Source organism: Nycticebus coucang, chromosome 22, assembly GCF_027406575.1.
Source record: "Nycticebus coucang isolate mNycCou1 chromosome 22, mNycCou1.pri, whole genome shotgun sequence".
Lineage (NCBI taxonomy): Eukaryota > Metazoa > Chordata > Mammalia > Primates > Lorisidae > Nycticebus > Nycticebus coucang.
The window spans coordinates 48,653,702-48,675,133 of NC_069801.1; the positions used below are offsets into that span (position 1 = coordinate 48,653,702).

The window sequence follows — 21,432 nt, forward strand, 5'->3', positions numbered from 1 at the left end:
AAAAAAAAAAAAAAAAAAAAAAGAAATGGCTAAATCTTAAAGGAAACTAAATCACACAGACTGGTAGCTCTGTAGGAAGATGATTCTCACTTAGTAAAACTTTGCCAGCTTGATGACTAGGTGCCTATTACAGATTGCTACCACTAATACTAATTCTTTCATGTATTTATTCAATAAGCATTTATTGATCACCCTTTATGTATTAGATACCATGCTACATTAAGGATAGAAAGAATAAAAACCACATACCTCTCAATCAGGCATTCACTGTCTAGTAATGAGTTAAACTAGTTCAATATGGAATGGTAAAGGTAAACACAGAATGTAAGAAGGAAGCAGTCAGGGAAGCCTTCTGAGGCAAGATAAATAAAGATTTAAAGATGAAAAAAAGAGTTAACCAGGCAGAAACTGAGAAGCACAATAACTGAGAAGACAAGGAAGGGAAACTCTGGCCCAAGATAAAAGACTGAACACAAGGATTTATCCCCTTTCTATATCAAAACAAAGAAAAAAACATTAAAATGATAGAAAAAAATGTTATGGTTTTTGTTTTCTTTTTGTTTGAGAGTATAAAGTCATGGCAGTTAGAAAACAGAAAAGCATACTTAGCAGATCACAAACTTTTATAAATTATTAGAAAAATGATGCAAATCTGATCAGATTAAATGGGGGGAAAAGGTAGAGAAAACCACAGACCTGCATACATGTGGTAAGATATTCTTTCTTTGCAAGAAAGCCTGGAGAAAGCGTAAGCTGCAGATCAATAAAGTAAAAAGAGTAAGGAGAGTCAGGACAATAAACTCAATTATTAATTAAATCAGAAATAAGAAAAGCTGTGGTATATTCATATAATGAAATTTTTTCACATGGTGGAACATTACAAACCAGGGAAACACACAATTCAGCAACAAACCACAACATTGGTTAACCTTAAAAACACAATAATGAGTGAAAAAAATAAAGTCACAGAAGACTACACACCATTATGAGAACCATTCATACAAAGCAAAAATAAACAGTATGTTGTGTAGTCATGTATCTATGTGATAAAACGTGTTTTTAAGCAAAGAAATGAAAAACACAAAATTCAGAATGAGAAGCAGCAAGGAAGGACCACAGAGGGATAGTAAGTGTGACAAGAACACAAAAGTAGATCCTAGTTTTTAAATTGAGTGATAGGCTATTCAGTTTAGATTTGTCACCCACAATTTACATAGAAATAGCATGTTTTCTTTCAGCATATATCAAATATTACAGTCGTAAGAAGTTTTTAAATGATAATTAAAGAACTTCATTCAGTAACAACTTGGGCAGTTAGGTCACATTCCCAAATAATCAACTGTGGGAGATCAGAATGTGCCACCCCAAAATATGCCTCATTTGGCATAAAGATTGTTAAACTGAAGGCAATTAAGAAGCAGATGCAAGAAAGTTTTCTGCCCTCCATTTGCCAAAAATCAGGACATAAATTTACAAAGACAACAGATATCCCAGCCTACCCTCCTTTTACCAGGGAGAACACAGTTAACAGTTAACTACTGAATATAATTTTAGAACTAACTGGCCTGGAGATAGAGTAATCTACATCAACAACGTTTACTAACTAGCCTTTGTCTGCCATTTGTTTGCTTTCCACAAGTCGCCACCCCTAGAGACTCAAAGTCCTTTTTCACTGTCTTGTCATTTTTCTAAAAATTTACTCCTCTGTGTTGAGGATGCTATATGAATTGGAATTCAAAGCCAACCCTTTAAAAAGTTCGTTCTCCGGGCACAGGCCCCATATGCCAGAGGTGGCGGATTCAAACCCAGCCCCAGCCAAAAACTGCAAAAAAAAAAAAGTATTCATTCTCTGGTTATCTCCCATGTACATATGAAATTTATACAAACAAATTTATGTTTGTTTCTTTCTTGTTAATCTCTCATTTGTTACAGCGGTCCATTTCATCTAAGAATTTAAGAGAGTTAACTTACAAGGAATGAAGAAATAATTGTTTTCCTGCCCTACACAACCAAATAGCAGTAGGACAAATTAAAACCCAAGAGCTGGACAGGGGTCAGTGGCTCATGCCTGTAATCCCACCACTCTGGGAGGCTAAGGTGGGCAGACTGCTTGAGCTCAGGAGTTTGAGACTAGCCTGAGCAAGAACAAGACCCCAACTCTACCAAAAACTTAAAAACTAGCTGGGCATTGTGGCAGGCACCTATAGTCCCAGCTACTAGGGAGGCTGACGCAAGAGGATTGCTCAAGCCCAAGAGTTTGAAGTTGCTGTGAGCTATGATGCCATGGTACTGTACCCAGGGCAACAGAGTGAGACTATATCTCAAAAGAAAAAACAAAACAAACATACAAAAAACCCAAGAGTATTTCCCAAAAAATATGAACACTCAGTCCAGAAATAAATTCTAAGATGAATCTCAGAGACATATAATCTTAGACAAGTAGGGCTTAGGGTAGTCTCAGACACTCATACCAGACATAAAGGCAGGTTGGGGGGAGGGGAGTCAAGAAAGGGGCATCTAGGACTCCTTGCAAGGTTCCAAGGTACATTTTTTTAGTAGCTTAAATTTTTCAAAACTAAAGAGAAGGGGAAAAAGAATTAAAGGCACTCTACGTTCAATATAATTCTATGCATTCTACTTTTCAAAATAAATCAGAAATCTGATAACTTTTCTTTTGTAGAGACAGTCTTCACTTTATCGCCCTCAGTAGAGTACAATGGAGTCAGACAGCTCACAGCAACCTCCAACTCCTGGGCTTAGGCGATTCTCTTGCCTCAGCCTCCCGAGTAGCTGGGACTACAGGCACCCGCCACAACACCCAGCTATTCTTTTGTTGCAGTTTGGCCGGGGCCGGGTTTGAACCCACCACCCTTGGTATATGGGGCCGGCACCCTACCTACTGAGCCACAGGTGCCACCCCAGAAATCTGATAACTTTTCATCAACTCCACAGCTACTTCCTTAGTCTATGCTGTCAGTAGATCTAATCTGCTCCTAACTAGTCTCCTTACTTCTATTCTAACTTCAATAGTCCAGCATACTTCCCTACCCTCATCCCACACACACATCTCAAGTCTATTATCAGCAGGATGTATAAAGCAGATCACTCCTATTACGGGCTGAACTGTTCACCTAAAATTTGTATACTGAAGCCCTAAACCCCACTACCTCAGAATGTGACTATATTTAAAGGTAGAACTTTTAAAGAGTTAATGAGTTAAAATGAAGTCTTTAAAACAGGCCTAATGCAATGTGAGTGGGGTCTTTCTAAAAAGAGGAAATTTGAACGCACAATGGGACACCAGATATGCATGACCACAGAGGAAAGACCACATCAAAGAGACACCAAGATGATGGCCATCTGCCAGCCAAATGTAGAGGCCTCAGAAGAAACCACATCTAACAGGTTGGTCTTGGACTTCTAGCTTCTAGTACTGTGAAAAAACAACATTTCTGTTGTTTAAGCCACCTCGTCTGTGGTATTTTGTATGACAGCCCTAACAAACTATTAATGCAAGATCATTTCTCTTTCCAAAAACCAATAATAGCTTCTCATTATACACGGAATAAAATCTAGAATCCTTTACCAGGGCCTATTAAGCCTCTACATAATCTGACTCTTCTACCTCTACAACCTTCTTCACCATTATTAGTCTTACCTCATTTTCTTTCCTCTGACAAAATGACCTTATTGCTGTTTTTTGAACACTGCAGACAGGTTCCCAGGGCTTCTGTGCTTGCTGTTCCCGTGGCCCTCAGACACAGTATTCTTAAGGTTGCTCCAACTTTCAAGACTTTGCTGAAACATCTCCCTTTTAGAAATGCCTTCTCTGAATGCACTCTCTAAAATAGCACCTCCGTCAATCTAATTCTCTTTTATCCTGTTTTAACCTTCCTCACAAAGTTTTTTTTTTTTTTAATTTTCTCTCTGCACTATTAAAATGTTAGCTCTGAGGGCAGAGCTTTTGTTTTCTTTCATAGCTATACCCGTGACCAGGACCTGGTATATACGAAACATTTAAGAAACATTGAATGGGGTGGTGCCTGTGGCTCAGTGAGTAGGGCGCCGGCCCCATATAATGAGGGTGGCGGGTTCAAACCCAGCCCCGGCTGAACTGCAACCAAAAAACAGCCGGGCGTTGAGGCGGGTGCCTGTAGTCCCAGCTGCTCTGGAGACTGAGGCAGGAGAATCGCGGAAGCCCAAGAGCTAGAGGTTGCTGTGAGTCCTGTGACATCATGGCACTCTACCGAAGGCGGTAAAGTGAGACTCTGTCTCTACAAAAAAATTAAAAATTAAAAAAATTAAAAAAAAAGAAACACTGAATGAATAAAAGAATGTTCATGCCTAAAGGGGGCCTGACACATGGTAGGTACTTAGTATCTGCTAAATGAAACAAAATATTGGATAACAAGGCTGGGCCCGGTGGCTCACATCTGTAATCCTAGCACTCTGGGAGACTGAGGCAGGTTGATTGCCTGAGCTCAGGAGTTCGAGACCAACCTGAGCAAGAGCAAGACCCCCATCTCTAAAAAATAGCTGGATGCTGGTTCAGGCGCCTGTAGTCCCAGCTACTTGGGAGGCTGAGGCAAGAGAATCACTTTGAGCCCAAGAGTTTGAGGTTGCTGTGAGCTACAATGCCACAGCACTCTCTACCAAGGGCAACAAAGTAAGACTGTCTCAAAAAAAAAAAAAAATCAGATAAAATCTAATACCTTGCTTTTATGAAAAAAAAAAACTATATATACATATAAATGTATAGCAAAAACTAAAAGTATACAACCCAAATGTAAGAGTAATGTATACCTGGGGAGAGGAGTAAAAGAAAAGAAAGGGAAAAAGAATTTTCATCCTGGAGCAGTGCCTGTGGCTGAGTGGATAGGGCACCGGCCCCATATACCAAGGGTGACAGGTTCGAACCCAGCCCCAGTCAAATTGTAACAAAAAAAAAAAGAATTTTCATGCTTTATAATTCCTATACTTCTTCAATCTTTTGTAATAACATATATTCATTTATTATTTGTATAATAAAAATAATGTAATAAAAAATTCAAAACTCACTCCTTAACAAATTAAGAACATATACACACACAAAAGCCCTTAGCTTCACAGAGGATAGTTTCCATAAGTCAACATCAACTTCACTTAAAGAAGTTATTGGAGATTTTAGTCAATTTCAAAAAAAAAAAAAAAATCCAATTATAAATAAATAAGAATTATGAGGCACAAATATGGAAAGCCAAATCAGTCACTGAAAAATGAAAGAATACCAATAAAAAAAAGTATTAACACTGAAAAGAGTTCAGCAGCAAAAATCAAGAACCATAGATAGTACCTGTGGTTCAGTGGGTAGGGCGCCGGCCCCATATACCCATGGTGGCGAGTTCAAACCCAGCCCCGGCCAGCTAAAACAGCAATGAGAATTGCAACAAAAAAATAGCCAGGCATTGTGGTGAGAGCCTGTAGTCCCAGCTATTGGGGAGGCTAAGGCAAGAAAATCGCTTAAGCCCTGGAGTTGGAGGTTGCTGTGAGCAGTGACGCCACAACACTCTACCAAGGGTGACAAAGTGAGACTCTGTCTCAAAAAAAAAAAAAAAAATCAAGAATCATGACAAAATCAGTAGCTTTCCTATACATGGAAGGTAACTAATTCAAATAGGAGTTTTAGGCCACGCACAGTGGCTCACGCCTGTAATCCTAGAACTCTGGGAGGGCAAGGCAAGTGGATCATCTGAGTTCAGGAATTCGACACCAGCCCAAGCAAGAGCAAGACCCCTATCTCTACTAAAAATAGAAAAAAACAAAAAACTAGCACAGTATTGTGATGGGTTTCTATAGTCCCAGCTATTCAGGAGGCTGAGGCAAGAGGATGGCTTAAGCCCAGGAGTTTGAGGTTGCTGTGAATTACGATGCCACAGTACTCTACCCAGGGCAACAGAGTGAGACTCTGTCTCAAAAAACTTATAATTAAAAATAAGGCTCTAACCCTGTAGCTCAGTGGCTGGGGCGCCAGCCACATGCACCAGAGCTGGCAAGTTCAAATCCAGCCCAGGCCTGCAAGACAACTGTGACAACTACAACCAAAAAATAGCCGGCCTTGTGGTGGTTGCCTGTGGTCCCAGCTACTTGGGAGGCTGAGGCAAGAGAATTGCTTAAGCCCAAGAGTTTGAGGTTGCTGTGACCTGTGATGCCATGGCACTCTACCGAGGGCGACATCATGAGACTCTGTCTCCAAAAAAAAAAAATTAAAAATAAGAGTTTTGAAATCTTATTCACAAAAGCAATAGAGACTATAAAACAAATATGCACTTAAAAACAACAGCTCCTATTTTAAATGCATTATCTTACATGTCTTAACTCAGTTAATACTCACAATAACCCTAATGAGCTATTATTCCTATTTTGTAGATGAGGAAACTAAAGTACAAAACAAGGTTTTTTATTAATACCCAAGGTCATTGTGGCTTAGCAGGAACTGAATCTAAATGGCATAACACAAGAACCCATTCTTTTCACTACTAACTCAACACAGCCAACATGAGGAAAACTAGAAAACTTTACAGGAGAAAATAAAAGACCTGACTATATAAATTACTATGAATTATGATGCCACAGTACTCTACCCAGGGCAACAGAGTACTGTGGCATCATAATTCACTGACTGAAAACACCCAGTATTATAAAGATATTCATTCTTTTCCCAAAATTAAATTCAAGGCAATTTAAAAAAAATCCCAACAAGATGTTTCTGTGTAACCTGACAGACTGATTCTAAACTTCACGTGAACTAAAACACACAAAAATGCCAAGAACATTTTGCAAAGGGAAAACAATGAAGGGGAACAGCCTTACTATAAATATATGGTCTTTTAAAATGAAATGAAATTGCTCATTGGTATAGGAACATCAAAAGATCAATGAAAGAAAACAAGTCCTAGAAATAGAGCAGTTACATGATACAGTTCTAACACCATTTACTACTATGTTCAATAAATGATGGTGAAACAACAGACTATTCATTTAGGGGGGAAAACTCTGCCTTATACTCAACAAATACAAATTCCAGATATCATACAACTACTTGGAAAGACTGTTTTTAAATTAAGAAAAAGTATTACTATAACATTTGGGTAAAATAAAACTTATACTAAAAAAAAAAAATGTGTCTGGGCGGCGCCTGTGGCTCAGTCGGTAAGGCGCCGGCCCCATATACCAAGGGTGGCGGGTTCAAACCTGGCCCCAGCTGAACGGGAACCAAAAAATAGCTGGGCGTTGTGGCAGGCGCCTGTAGTCCCAGCTACTCGGGAGGCTGAGGCAAGAGAATCACTTAAGCCCAGGAGTTGGAGGCTGCTGTGTGCTGTGTGAGGCCACAGCACTATACCGAGGGCCATAAAGTGAGACTCTGTCTCTACAAAAAAAAAAATGTGTCTGGGGCTTGGAGCCTGTAGCTCAATGAGTAGGGCGCTGGCCACATACACGGAGGCTGGAAGGTTCGAGCGCGGCCCAGGCCTGCTAAACAACAATGACAATTCCAACCAAAAAATTCCTGGGCATTGTGGCGGGTGCCTATAGTCCCAGCTACTTGGGAGGCTGAGGCAAGAGAATCACTTAAGCCCAAGAGTTTGAGGTTGCTGTGAGCTGTGACGCCACAGCACTCTACCAAGGGTGAGATAGTGAGACTCTGTCTCAAAAAAAAAAAAAAAAATGTGGCTGGGCGCAGTGGCTCATGCCTGTAATCTTAGCACTCTAGGAGGCCAAGGTGGGAGGATCACTTGATCCCTGTCTTTACTAAAAATAAAAAAACATTAGCTGGGGATGGTGGTGTACATCTGTAGTCCCAGCTACTTGGGAGGCTGAGGCAGGAGGATGCTTTGAGCCACGGAGTTGGAGGTTGTCAGCTATGACAACACCTCTGTACTCTAGTCTGAGTGACAATACCCTGTTTCAAAAAAATAAAGAAGAAGAAGAAGAAAGCAAAACTGTCTTACTGCTGATAGGGAGAAAGTTTTAGTGATCTAAATAGAAGATCAAACCACTCACATTATTTCCCTGAAGTAAAGTCCATCCAGAACAAAGCCCTAACTCTCTTCAGTTCTAGAAGGTAGAGAGAGGTGAGCAAGCTGCAGAAGAAAGTTTTTTGTTTGTTTGTGGGTAGAGTGTTGTGGCATCACAGTTCACAGCAACCTCAAATTCTTGGGCTTAAGTGATTCTCTTATCTCAGCCTCCCAAGTAGCTGGGACTGTAGGTGCCCACCACAACGCCTCGCTATTTTTATTGTTGCTGTTATTGCAGTTGTCATTATTGTTTTAGCTGGCCGGGGTCAGATTCAAACCCAGCAGCCTTTGTGTATGTGGTCAGCGCCCTACCCACTGAGCTACAGGCACCGCCTGTTTGTTTTTTGAGACAGAGTCTCAACTCTGTCACCCTGGGTATAGTGCCATGGTAACGTCATAGCTCACAGCAACCTCGATCTCTTAAGCTCAGGTATTCCTTCTGCCTCAACCTGCTGAGTAGCTGGGATTACAAGTGCATACCATGACCCCTAGCTAATTTTCCAATTTTTAGTAGAGATGGGGTCTTGCTCTTGCTCAGGCTGGTCTTCAACTCCTGAGCTCAAGCAATCCTCCTACCTCAGCCTCCCAGAGTACAGATTCTCAATAATTTTTTCAAATCCAACAATATTGAAAATTGGTAAGAATATAAAGAAACAGGAATTCTCAAGCTTTACTGCTATAAATGTAAATGAGTACAATTTAAAAGAGTACTTTGGCAACATCTAGTAAGGTTAAAAATGGGTATGTCCAGTCATTTCATTTATAGGTATCATTTCGCTCACAGATCTAGGCCCTAGATAAATTCTCAAATGTGTGCATAAAGAACCATATAGTCTGCTGAAGAACTAGAAACAACCTAAATGTCTAACAATCAGAGAAAAGATAACTTATAGGTTACACATAAAGTAAAATAACAGAAAACTGAGACTAACACAAAGGAACACTAATAGGAAAACAGATAAGTAAATTATAAATTTTTTTTCTTTTTTTGAGACAGAGCCTGAAGCTGTCACCCTGGGTAGAGTGTCGTGGCATTGGAGCTCACAGCAACCTCCAATTCCTGGCTTAAGCAATTCTGTTGCCTCAACCTCCCAAGTAGCGGTGACTATGGGTGTCCACTACAACACTCAGCTATTTTTTGGTGGTAGTTGTCATTGTTGTTTGGCAGGCCCGGGCTGGATTCGAACCTGCCAGCTCTGGTTTATGTGGCTGGTGCCTCAGCCACTTGAGCTTCAGGTGCCGAGCCATAAATCATAATGTATTCATACAACAAAATATTAAATAACAGTTAACATATATAACTGGTATTACACTCATCAACATGGATAAATCTCAAAAGCAATGTAAACAAAACAATACTAATAATAAAGGTTGTAAGACTCCAGTGTGATTCTACTTCTATAGTACTTTGAAACACGCAAACGCAAGGCTGGGCCTGGTGGCTCACACCTATAATCCTAGCACTCTGGGAGGCCAAGGCGGGTAGTTTGCTTTAGCTCAGGAGTTTGAGACCAGCCTGAGCAAAACTGAGACCCTATCTCTAAAAATACCCAGGTATTGTCACAGGCACTCACAGTCCCAGCTACTTGGGAGGCTGAGGCAAGAGAATCTCTTGAGTCCAAGAGTCTGAGGATGCTGTGAGCTATGATGCCCCCACACTCTACCCAGGGCAACAAAGTAAGAGTCTGTCTCAAACAAACAAACAAACAAAAAAAACAAACGTGCAAACACAATGATACATACTATTAATAGGTAACTATACATTTAATAAAAAGTATAAAAACGTACGTAGGAATAGTATATACACCAATTTTAGACAATGGTTAACACTGGAAAAGAGGGTAAAGAAGGATGGGAGGTGGCAGTCCACTCTACCTGGGAAGTTTTGTTCTGTAAAAAATATTCTTTGATATGAAACAAAAACAAAATGACCAAGAAAAGACAGACTGTATATCTTTACATAACAATTAGGCCAAAATAAAAAAGATGAAGACAGAGATAGAAGCAAGATTTTGATAGAGGCACTATTCTAGGCACTGGAGATAAACAAAACTATGTAAGTCCTTGCTTTTGTGAAGATATATGCCAGCGTGGGAAAAAGACAATGCACAAGTAAATACATAGTTTGCCAAATGGCCATAAGTGATATGAAGAAAAATAAAAGGTTAAAGACAGATGTGGAGACAAGGGAACAATTTTACACTGTTGGTGAGACTGCAAACTAATACAACCTCTTGGGAAAGAAGTATGGAGACTCCTCAAAGAACTCAAAATAGACCTCCCATTTAATCCTGCAATCCCATTACCAAGCATCTACCTAGAAGAATAAAAATCATTTTATCGTAAGGACATTTGCACCAAATGCTTATCACAGCTCAACTTACAATTGCCAAGATGTGGAAACAATCTAAATGCTCATGAACCCGGGAATGGATTAACAAATTGTGGTACTTCTATACCATAAAGAAGATGGAGACTTTACATTGTATCCACCTGGATGGAGTTGAAACATTCTTCTCAGTAAAGTGTCACAAGAATGGAAACTCAGAAATGGAAAAGCCCGTAGCACAGTGGTTATGGCACCAGCCACATACCCAGAAGCTGGAGGGTTCAAGACTGGACAATATAGGGAGCAAGTTAGACAGGGTAGGTCAGTCATCTGAGGACTGAGCCCCAGAAACTCCAAATTTTTCAGGGACAAAAAGAGTAACCCGTGAATAAGGCAGAAAGAAAGAATAGTGTTGACCTGGAAGCCAAACAAATAAAGCACTGTATCACATGATGCTGATAGGCTGAGCAAGACAACTTGAGCACTGACTAATATAAAGATATTGGTGATCTTGAACATAGCTATTTTGGTGTGGCAATTGTGGCAGAAGTCCACTCTGCGTAAGCTTAAAAAAAAGGATTAATTGCAAACTGCCCAGTACAGACAACTCTTAGCTGGTTTGGCTATAAAGGAAAACTGAGAAACTAAGTAGCTGGAAGTAAGTACACAGCTCAAAGGGGATACGTAACTTAAAAATTGTTTTTCTCTTGAAGATGGAAACAATTACAGCATATTTCTATGCTCACGGGAATGATTCAGTGAAGAGGGAAAATTAATGATGCAGGATAGGAGAACAATTGCCACAGTAATTAATGGAACACTAAAGGGGAGAAGGGATGCAATCCAACGTGCAAGTGGAGAGATGAGTCTTTTTTTGTTTGTTTTGTTTTTTATTCCTCCCTCCACCCATACTCCCCCTACCCCTCCCCTCCCTATCCTCTTTCCCCATATTCTTGGGCTATAATTGGGTTATAGCTTTCATATGGTTTCATAGTAGGGCTGAGTACATTGGGAGAGATGAGTCTTAAACAGGATTGCAGACAGTTCATTTATTGGTAACAGAAAAAAAAAAAAACATGCAAAGAATAAAAGTCCCTCCCTTCAAAAATGTCAGCATTATGGACAGATATGGAAAGATAAGTTATAAAAATATGAAACAGCTTGAAAAAAATTGATACAGGGCACAGAAAAATGTCACTAACCACATGTAGAAAAGGAAGATTGAAGGAAAAGAGAAAGAACTCACACAGGAGATATTTGTGCTCGAATTAACAAGGCAACATGACCAAAGAAAATGTAAAACTCAGACGGGTGCCAGCTGCCTCGTCACCCCCGTAAGACGGGTGCCCGCTGCCTCGTCACCCCCGTAAGACGGGTGCCCGCTGCCTCGTCACCCCCGTAAGACGGGTACCAGCTGCCTCATCACCCCCATAAGATGGATGCTAGCTGCCACCAACGTGCACCAGGGGGCTGTGTAGGATAAAAGATGAGAATACCATAACTCTGAAAGGATGACAGGCACCATTACTCTTAGATGGGTCCAGATGGGGCTGGAACAGAACATAAGAACTAATGGGCCAAGTACTGTCATGATGAGAGTTAACATGTTGTGACATGTTAACATGCTGTGACATGTTAAGTGCTGTGACAAACTGTTTTACTTACTCGCTAATTGCCAGATCTGCTTGACGTGTTGCCAGATCTGCTTTATGTAACCTATCTGCTAAAATGCGAGGTTCCCTTCTGTAAAAGGGGTCATTGTGACCCCATGCTTCTTTTGCCAGTTTTCTTTTTGCTTCTAATTGCCAACTATCAGCCCACCTGTTTGTCCCTTTGCCAACTTTCAGACCAGAAAACCCCCAACTTTAGATCCCTTAATGCTCTCTCACTTAGTCTGCTTTAGACTTTGCTGAAACCGCCCCGTGGTTAATAAAAGACTCCTTTTTGAACTTCTAATTTGAGTCAGTGGTCCTTATCTCGCCCCATTAACATTTTTTGGAGGCCTCAGTGAGATTGCTGGGTTTTAACCCAGGCTACCACCACTAGTTGTGGCTAAGGCACAAGAGCCAGTTTTCATCTAGGGGGCAGCTGCTTAGAATTTCTCAGCCCCTGGTAAAAGATCACCTCTGTCATCGCTTAAGCCCAGGAGCTGGAGGTTGCTGTGAGCCGTGTGACGCCACGGCACTCTACCGAGGGCAGTAAGTGAGACTCTGTCTCTACAAAAAAAAAAAAAAAAAAAAAAAGACCACCTCTGTCCCCCTGCCTCAACCTGCCAAATTGATTGACTAAATTCACTAATGGAGTCATTGGGCCTGGCCTGAATTCCTTACCTGTAAGTCTGTTCTGGGACCCCCAGAGGCTGGACGCAGCCATAGACTGGGGGTTGTCTGTCTGTCTGTAGCGCTGATCCATTCTGGAATACCCAGAGGCTGGACACAGCTGTAAATTGGGTGTTTGCAGCCTTTTATTAGACTGTTGTGGTTATTAGCAGCCCTTTATTAAACTGTTCTGGTATTAGCAGTTCTTTGGACTGTTCATATTTGCAGGCTGGTTCTGTTCTGATATTTGCGGTCTTTATTGGGTTGTTCTGATTATTTGCAGTCGACTGTGCTGGTTCTGGTTTGTGTCTTTTGTGTATTTTATGTTTTTGTACGTTCTGTGTTTTGTATGAGTGAGAAAGTGAAAGAGTTTGGATGTGATTCCACGGCCCTGAGGCTATGTACGGAGTCTGAGTACGGCTTAGTGGTGGCCGCTTGGGGCAATCTGGAACAGGGTTTATACGTCTCCACCTATGCCAAGATAGTTTTCATCCCTTCGGGGAAGGGATGAAAGGCATCTGAGTGGGAGTCAGACGAGGCTCATCTGTCTCCTCAGACCTATGTCTCTTTTGCAGGTTTGGATATCAGGAAACTCTCTAGGAATTTCATCCTGTGGAAACCAGCCTTTTCACTTTCTTTCTCTTATGTCTCCTGTCTCCCACTGCCTTTGACATCGCTTCCCGGGTGGGAGTTGGACTTCACTGTACAGTGTTGCTCTGGAATCTTGGTCTGTTTGGCAGCATGCTGCACTTACTGGCTTCTATCTTTCTTACATGGCCCTTTTGTACTTTCTCATTTTTTATCTTGACACTATGGTGTAAATGACCCATCTGCGTTTGGGACCCTCTCTTTCTGGCAATTAAAGAGTTAATACAAAGCTTGTTAAAATGGTTCCTCTTTTTGGCTGCTAAAAACTGTGGTTGCTATGTTACAAACAGCCTTGAGATAAGGTGCCAGCACTCAGCAGAAGATCCAAGGTCAATCACTCATTTAGAACTAAAGAAAAAAAAGAGTCCTCTTTACTTTTTGAAACAGTAGCCACTTGACATTACTGTTTGGCTCTTATGGGCCGCCTCCAGCAAGGGGGGCAGGCTGTGGTCCCTTTGAGGGGAGGAGCCCCTTAGAAACATCCCAGAGTCCCCAGAGAACCTGGAGCCCTCAGGAGACGGGCTAAGGATCACTCCTAAATTCACTTATGAGTCCACCTCCGAAGGTAAGCCACTTTAACATCTATTTTTGGCTAGTGTCTGCAGACGTTAATGTAACTATTGATAGTATTTTTGTTGGGCTTATTTGTTGTGGATTGTTGCGAAGATATGTAACTGTTGAATTCATTTGTTGTAATTTGTGTAGAGCCCTTAGGAACCTCTGAGGGAAGGCCAAAGAGACAGGAACTTTGGACAGGGACTCCGGGTTGCTGGGCTATTGGCCTGTCAGAAGCTCTGGGAGACGTGTGTCAGTAGAACGACCCGACCAGTAGGAAGCCTCAGCCCTACTGGCCTGTCAGGGGCTCCCAGAAATGTGTGTTAACACCCATCACCAGAAATGCCATTGGAATGAAAGTGGAGATCCAATCAACCCCTGGGGTGTTAAAAGTGTATGAGAGTGTGTTCTGGTTCTGAGAGTACGAGAGTGTGAGAGTAAGTGTGAACTATTAGACATTGTTCATGTCGGGCCCGTGTCTGTGTATCATTTTATGTCATTTGTTCTGTGTTTATTGGAGGATTGGTCTCAGCCTGAAACAAACAGTCCTGGAGACATTTGTGAGTGGACTGTGGATCTTTTCCTTCAAGGGACCCTACAAGACTTTGCTCCTTCTGAGACCGCCTTATTTACCTACTTGCTTTTATGTGTCTTATACCCCTCACGGCCTGGTGCATCTTTAGCCTGGCAGTCATTGGTCTCTTCATCCTTATTATTGGTATTGGGCTTGTTAGCGCTGCCCCTCCGGACTGGTCCACCAGGAAGCATGTGGTCCTGACTTGTTTTTATCTCTTTGTGGTGACCTTGTTCACACTTTTGTCCCTACCTGGAGTATTTTTTCCAGCTAGTTCTAATTCTTCTGTGTCTCCCTAGCTCTTTGATGCCCCATCGTCCCCAAACTTCGGGCCCTTCCTTTTTCTGTCGCTTGGGGAGGATTCTTCACAGCTACTAGCCCTTGACATGGGGCCCTCTCCTTTTCCTAGTCTAGGGAGGTCTCTATTGCAGGAAGTGAAAACACTATTGAACCATAAAAAGATCCCGTGACTTGCCTCGTCTGTTCTCCCACTGACTTTGTCTTAAATGGCAGCTCAAATGAAAAATCAAAGCTGCCCAGGTTAAGAAATGAGTTGGAATGTGTGTATGTGAGTGCTTGGAAACTAACTGAAATGAGTAACAATATACTTCTTAGTGATCTTGAGAAAGCAACAGGCAGCTGCAGAGGAATTCCTCTAAAGATAAGAATAATCTACACTGAGCTAAAATAACCTTGAAAAGAAAAAGATAATAATTTTGTGTAAGAAAGAAATCCTGTGTGAAAACTTCTTGTCTTAAAGTAACTGTTGGTTTTTAAAAAGACGATTTAAGACAAAAATTAGGGATTTTAAAATGTTGAAAGATGGTGCATGTAAGTTGTAAATGTTTATGAAAAATTTAAAAGGACTTTCAAAATATAATAATTTAGTTGTTTAAATTGTTAGGGAAACTGAGTCTGTCAAAGAAAAAATTCTTGCTTTTTAAACCTTCTAATTATCAGTTTCACTGAACGAATTGGCTTCATAATAAACTGGGATCCTGCTTTGTAGGAAATATATTTTTGAGAGTAGGACAAATTAGACAGAAAGGAAAATGGCATTTTTATTTAATCGGCACAAGATTGGATAAGAATCTTGTGCGGATTAAATAAAGCTCATAAAAGGGAATAAGTTTACATGTGATTCAATTAACTATGTATTGTCTTTAAAATCTTTTGGCGTAGTCTTGTTTCAAAAATTTTAAGCCTCTGATATTTGACAAACCATCCAAAGTCAAAACTCCAAATTTGGAGCTCGGCACCTGTAGCACAGTGGTTGTGGTGCTGGCCACATGTACCATGGCTGGCAGATTCAAACGCAGCCTGGGCCAACTAAACAACAAAAACACAACTCTAAATCTGATCTTTTTGAAATATTAAAACCACTGAAAACCTGAGGAGAACAAATTAGACTTATCTGATTCGTTAAAATGTATAGGAAACATTGTCAAATATGAAATGGTAATGAATTTTGTATGAATTATGGTTATATGTATGTTCCAATATTATAAGACATTGGTCTATCCTAAAGTATAAGACATTAGTCTGCCCTAAAGTATAAAATATCGGTCTGTCTTTATGTATATTATCAGTAATAACTTTAATTCATCAAAAAAGAGAGAAAAGAAATATTAAGAGAGACTGACAAATTCTCTCAAATTCAAATTCCTAATGTCTTTGGAAATTGAGTACCCTTGGACTAAAAACAGACTTTTAGAACTTTCACTGGAAAGATAACATGTCTATGAGTATTGCTAAATTAGCTTCAAATAGAACAGAAATCAGTTACCTGGAACTAAGCTGATTTGTTATAGTTTTTGTTTGAATTATTGCTGATTTTTTCTGTGTTCTGTTTTCCAGAAGTCAAGAAAATTATTTTCTATCTTTGAGCTATTTATAGCTTTTCAAGCAATGTATGTACTTATGAGCAGAATCTGAAACATGTATTTTTTCTCTCTCATTAATTTCTCTGGAATTTAAAGGCCATTTGTGTAAGTATGCTTAATTTCTGACAATACAATTATTTGCATAAGTTCAATAAAGAATCTGTTTTGTTCTACAGAACATAATGAAGGCATTGGTTATTTTACCAACGCTTTGGCTGGAATAGCATTTCCAGAGGTGTCCAGACTGCATTAAGGAAGGTTGACTTTATAAGGCCAATAAAAAGCCCTTTGGAAAAACTGGCCAGATACCCATCAATGATGTTTTTGATCTGTGTAAGTAACGAAGGTCACTTTCTGACAGGTGTGGGAATTGAAATGTGCTTAGGAACCCCAAGAGAAGAGGAATTTACCCAATGCATACAGGTATCTAATGGCACAGATGAAACCTGGGCTTGTGAAAGGCTTCAAGTCCAACTGAGATCCCTTATAAAAGATTCCAGCAAAGCCAATTTTAAAGGAGAGCCTAAATAGCTAATAACTTATTCTTACTGCACTCTATGCAAATAGTCAAACCCAGTATACTGAAGGTACAGTTTATTTTAGCAACTGATTTGGTGGAAGGGGAAATTAGAGAGAGAAAAAGTCCAAGAAGAAAAGGAAGGCTATGGCCCACCTGTACTAAATCCCAGACTTGTCTATAATGTCAACTTATAAAATGAGACAAAACTATTTTATAAAATGATTTGTTAAATGGAGCTAAAAGACTGCCAAAGAGTCTTTTATATACAGAGAATTATATACAGTAGTTATATTTGCTTTAAAGCCTTAAGACTCAACAAAGGTCACCTGTTGGCTACACTGGAAAATTTGTGCAGTATTAAATGTTATCTGCTGTATCTGAGTGTTGCCCAGAGAAATCATTTCATGGTTTAAGTTGCTACTCTGGTTTAAATTTGACAATGAACTAGCCTTCATAACAGAAAGAATGCAAAAAATAACTAAAACTTTGGGTATCACCGAGAAACTAGATGTAACTTATAGGCCTCAAAGCTTGGACAGAGTAAAGTACATGAACAGGGCCACAGAAGCAAAAATCGATAAACTCTGCCAGGAAGCAAAGTTTAATTAAATACAGGCCTTGCCAATGGTGTTATTCAAAGAAGCCTCCGTCACTCCTCTACAATTTAGCAGGGACTCCTAAAAGAACTGAAAGAGACTGAATTAAATAAACAGAAACCCTAGAAGGAGTAGCAAGAAAAATCTTCATGTGAATAATTAGCCGTGTTCTGTTTAGTCTTTTGTGTCTGTACATTCTTTCTCTCTGAAAAATCAAGGAACTTAAGTCTAGATTCAGGATCAGAACCTGTTCCCCCCAAACCAAGGCAGAAAGAATTTTATACCATCATCCTGACTACACCCATGGCAACGAGGATGAAAAGAATCCTCACCTGAAGTCATCACAGCTGGCTAAATAGAGCTTCACTGTCCCTTGGAAGGTAAAGGTACCTTTTAAGACAGCCAACATTGCCTGTTCCAGCCACATACTAGAAGTTGGCGGGTCAATGCATGGCTGAAACCTAAGGAAACTCCTCGAGGAACTTATCTTAATTGGACTTTAAACTAAACTTTGGGGAAAGGGGGGAGGAATATCACACAGGGAAAAGTAAAAATTTGTGTGTATATTAGCCCAACACCCTGATATAATTGTTAACATCTCTGTAAAGCTCTGCGGCTGGGGACAAGAGCCTAATGAACCCAGACTTACTTTGGGAGACTTGCAAGGAACCGAGTCTTGAACCTAGTCTTGTTTTCAATCAGCATCACTCAACTTATTGAACTCCCCTTACTGGGACTGCTGCCACTCCACCCTAGTTCTCCCTGGACTAGGAGTTTGGTACCTCCTGAAGGCCCCAGGTGGAGCTTGGTTTGCTTGCACTTCCGGAATAACTCCGTTTATAAACCCCATCTTTCTGACCAAAACCTCAGACCTATGTATTTTAGCAAAATACATTCCCCAAGTCTATTAAGCCTCAGGGGAGGGGGGATGTGAGCACCTGGGCTTCTCTTCTAAGAGCATGCTTATAAGAAGCACAGGTCCCAGTACTTGTACTTATCCCAGCAGTAGTGGGGATAAGTATAGCTGAATCTGCAGCCATAAGAACCACAGCTCTAGTGAAAGGCACAGAGAACTTTAAAATCCTAACGCACCAGATAAATATTTAAAGGAAGTAGAAAGCTCCATAACCTGACTAGAAACATCCTTGGACTCACTAGCTGAGATAGTCTTGAAAAATTGGAGAGGATTGGATCTTCTATTTCTGAAGCAGGGAAGCCTATGTGCATCCCTGAGAGAAACTTACTGCTTTTACACTAATAATTCAGGAGTAATAAGAAACAGCATGTCACTTGTAAGAAAAAGGTTGCAGAAGAGAGAGGAGGCATAGGCCAACTGACAAATTGGTATGAAAAGATGTATAACTGGCCACCTTGGCTGACTACACTCCTCTCTGCATTAGCAGGACCCACTGTCCCGCTCCTACTGGGACTAACAGTAGAACCCTGTGTTAATAATGCTCTCACTTCTTTTTTTTTTTTTTTTTTTTCTTGTAGAGACAGAGTCTCACTTTACCGCCCTTGGTAGAGTGCCATGACGTCACAGGACTCACAGCAACCTCCAGCTCTTGGGCTTAGGCGATTCTCTTGCCTCAGCCTCCCAAGCAGCTGGGACTACAGGCGTCCACCACAGTGCCTGGCTATTTTTTGGTTGCAGTTTGGCCGGGGCTGGGTTTGAACCCGCCATCCTCGGCATATGGGGCCAACACCCTTCTCACTGAGCCACAGGTGCCGCCTAATAATGCTCTCACTTCTTATGTCCAAAAGAGAATACAGATAGTGAAACTTGTATCATTATGAGCACACTATCTACATATTCATCAAGATAAGAATGGAACAATGATTTGAATCCCTGAAATCAGAAGGGGGGAATGAGATGGGTGTCAGCTGCCTCCTCAAGCCCATAAGATGGATACCAATGTGCACCAGCGGGCTGTGTAGGATAAAAGATGAGAATACCACAACTATGAAAGGATGACAGGCACCATTACTCTTAGATGGGTCCAGATCGGGCCAGAACAGAACAGCATAAGAACTAATGGGCCAAGTACTGTCATGATGAGAGTTAACATCATGTGACATGTTAACATGCTGTGACATGTTAAGTGCTATGACAAATTGTTTTACTTATTTGCTAATTGCCAGATCTGCTTTATGTGACCTTTATTTTACCTATCTGCTAATCTGCTAAATTGCAAGGTTCGCTTCTGAAAAAGGGGTCATGACCCCGCGCTTGCTTTTTGCTTCTTTTGCCAACTTTCAGACCACCAGTTTGTCCCTTTGCCAACTTTCAGACTAGAAAAACCCCAACTTCAGACCCCTCAATGCTCTTTCACTTAATCTGCTTTAGACTTTGCTGAGACAGCCCCACGGTTAATAAAAGACTCCTTTTTGAACTTCTAATTTGCCAAACAATAATGACAACTACATACAAAACAAACAAACAAAAAGCCGGGCGTTGTGGCATTGTGCAGGTGCCCGTAGTCCCAGTTACTTGGGAGGCTGAGACAAAAGAATCGCTTAAGCCCAAGAGTATGAAGTTGCTGTGCGCTGTGATGCCAGGGCAATCTCCCTAGGGCGACACAGTGAGACTCTTTCTCAAAAAAAAAAAAAAAAAAAAAAAAGAAGAAAAAAAGCATAAAAATTATTTAAAATACTACCAGTGGTTAATGCTGAGTAGAATAAATATGGGACATTTTTCAATTTTCTCTTTATTATCTAATTTTCCTATAATGACCACACAATATTTTTATTGTTATTTAATACTTAATTACTAAAAAAACAAATAATACAAAAGTCAAATACTGGCTGTTCTGTGACTGTAAGCTGACAGGTTCTAGCCCTCCATGGGCCTGCTAAACAACAATGACAATTGCAACCAAAAAATAGCCAGTTGTATGGTGGGCACCTGTAGTCCCAGCTACTTGGGAGGCTGAGGCCAGAGAATCGCTTAAGCCCAAGAATTTGAGGTTGCTGTAAGCTGTGACGCCACAGCACTCTACCAAGGGTGACACAGTATGATTCTGTCTCAAAAAAAAAAAAAAAATCTTTTTTTTTGAAATCTTTCCTTCCTTCCCCCAGTGATATAAGCTTGCTGAATATCATTACTAATCATTTCTATACATATCTAAACAAAAAAAATTCTATTTTAAGTAAACATATGACAGTGGTATTGTGTTCTGTGGGGTTTTTCTTTTTAAAAATGGAATTATACATTTTGTTTTGCCACGAGTTTTCCTTCAACCATAAATTATAGAACATCTTTCCATAACAGTATATAAAGCCATCTATATTTTTTTACAGCTGTGTATTTTTTCTTTGCAGAACTATATTATTACTTAATCTTTATTCAACCAATGAAAAATAAAATTGTTACCAACTTTTTGCTACTACAAAAATTGCTTCAAAGAAAGCCTTATGTAATAACTGGAAACATATAAAACAATAGTAGCTATCATGAGTGTTTACTATGTGCCAAGCACCACAGCTTCCTCATAAATATACTACAATATCACTTGTATGCATTATTACTATTTGTATAATTTGTATTTCTTCTGCAATCTGCCTATTCAGACTCGTTTTCTCTGAAAACTTATTGTTTTACAATAAACACGTATTACATTATTTTAAAATAAAATTCTGGACAGAAAACAAGTATTACCATTTTTTGTGTGTGTGAAACAGAGTCTCAGGCGGCGCCTGTGGCTCAGTGAGTAGGGCGCTGGCCCCAATGCCAAGGGTGGCAGGTTAGAACCCCGCCCAACCAAACTGCAACAATAACAGACGAAAAAGAAACAAAGAGTCTCAGTCTGTCACCGTGGGTAGAAAGTGCCCTGGCCTCGTAGCTCACAGCAACCTCAAACTCTTGGACTTAAGCAATCCTCCTACCTCAGCCACCTATGTAACTGGAACCACAGGCACATGCCACTGCACCCAGCTTCAGAATAAAATTTAATCTAAG

The 21,432-nt window shown here is 40.4% G+C and overlaps 1 protein-coding gene and 1 long non-coding RNA gene across 6 annotated transcripts in view; one reads left to right on the forward strand and one right to left on the reverse strand.

Moving 5' to 3' along the window:
- NRDC (nardilysin convertase) overlaps window positions 1–21,432 on the reverse strand; it is a 126,768-nt gene that overhangs the window by 97,763 nt on the left and 7,573 nt on the right. The gene's annotated exons all lie outside the window — the stretch shown is intronic.
- LOC128575130 (uncharacterized) lies at window positions 13,671–21,110 on the forward strand. 4 transcript variants are annotated; one of them, XR_008376929.1, is made up of 4 exons: window positions 13,671–13,911; window positions 14,422–14,461; window positions 16,535–17,854; window positions 18,969–21,110. It is a non-coding gene; the product is annotated as an uncharacterized LOC128575130 (long non-coding RNA). The 4 variants fall into 4 exon arrangements; XR_008376931.1 differs by lacking the exon at window positions 13,671–13,911 and adding an exon at window positions 14,052–14,338; XR_008376928.1 differs by having other exon boundaries at window positions 14,422–17,854.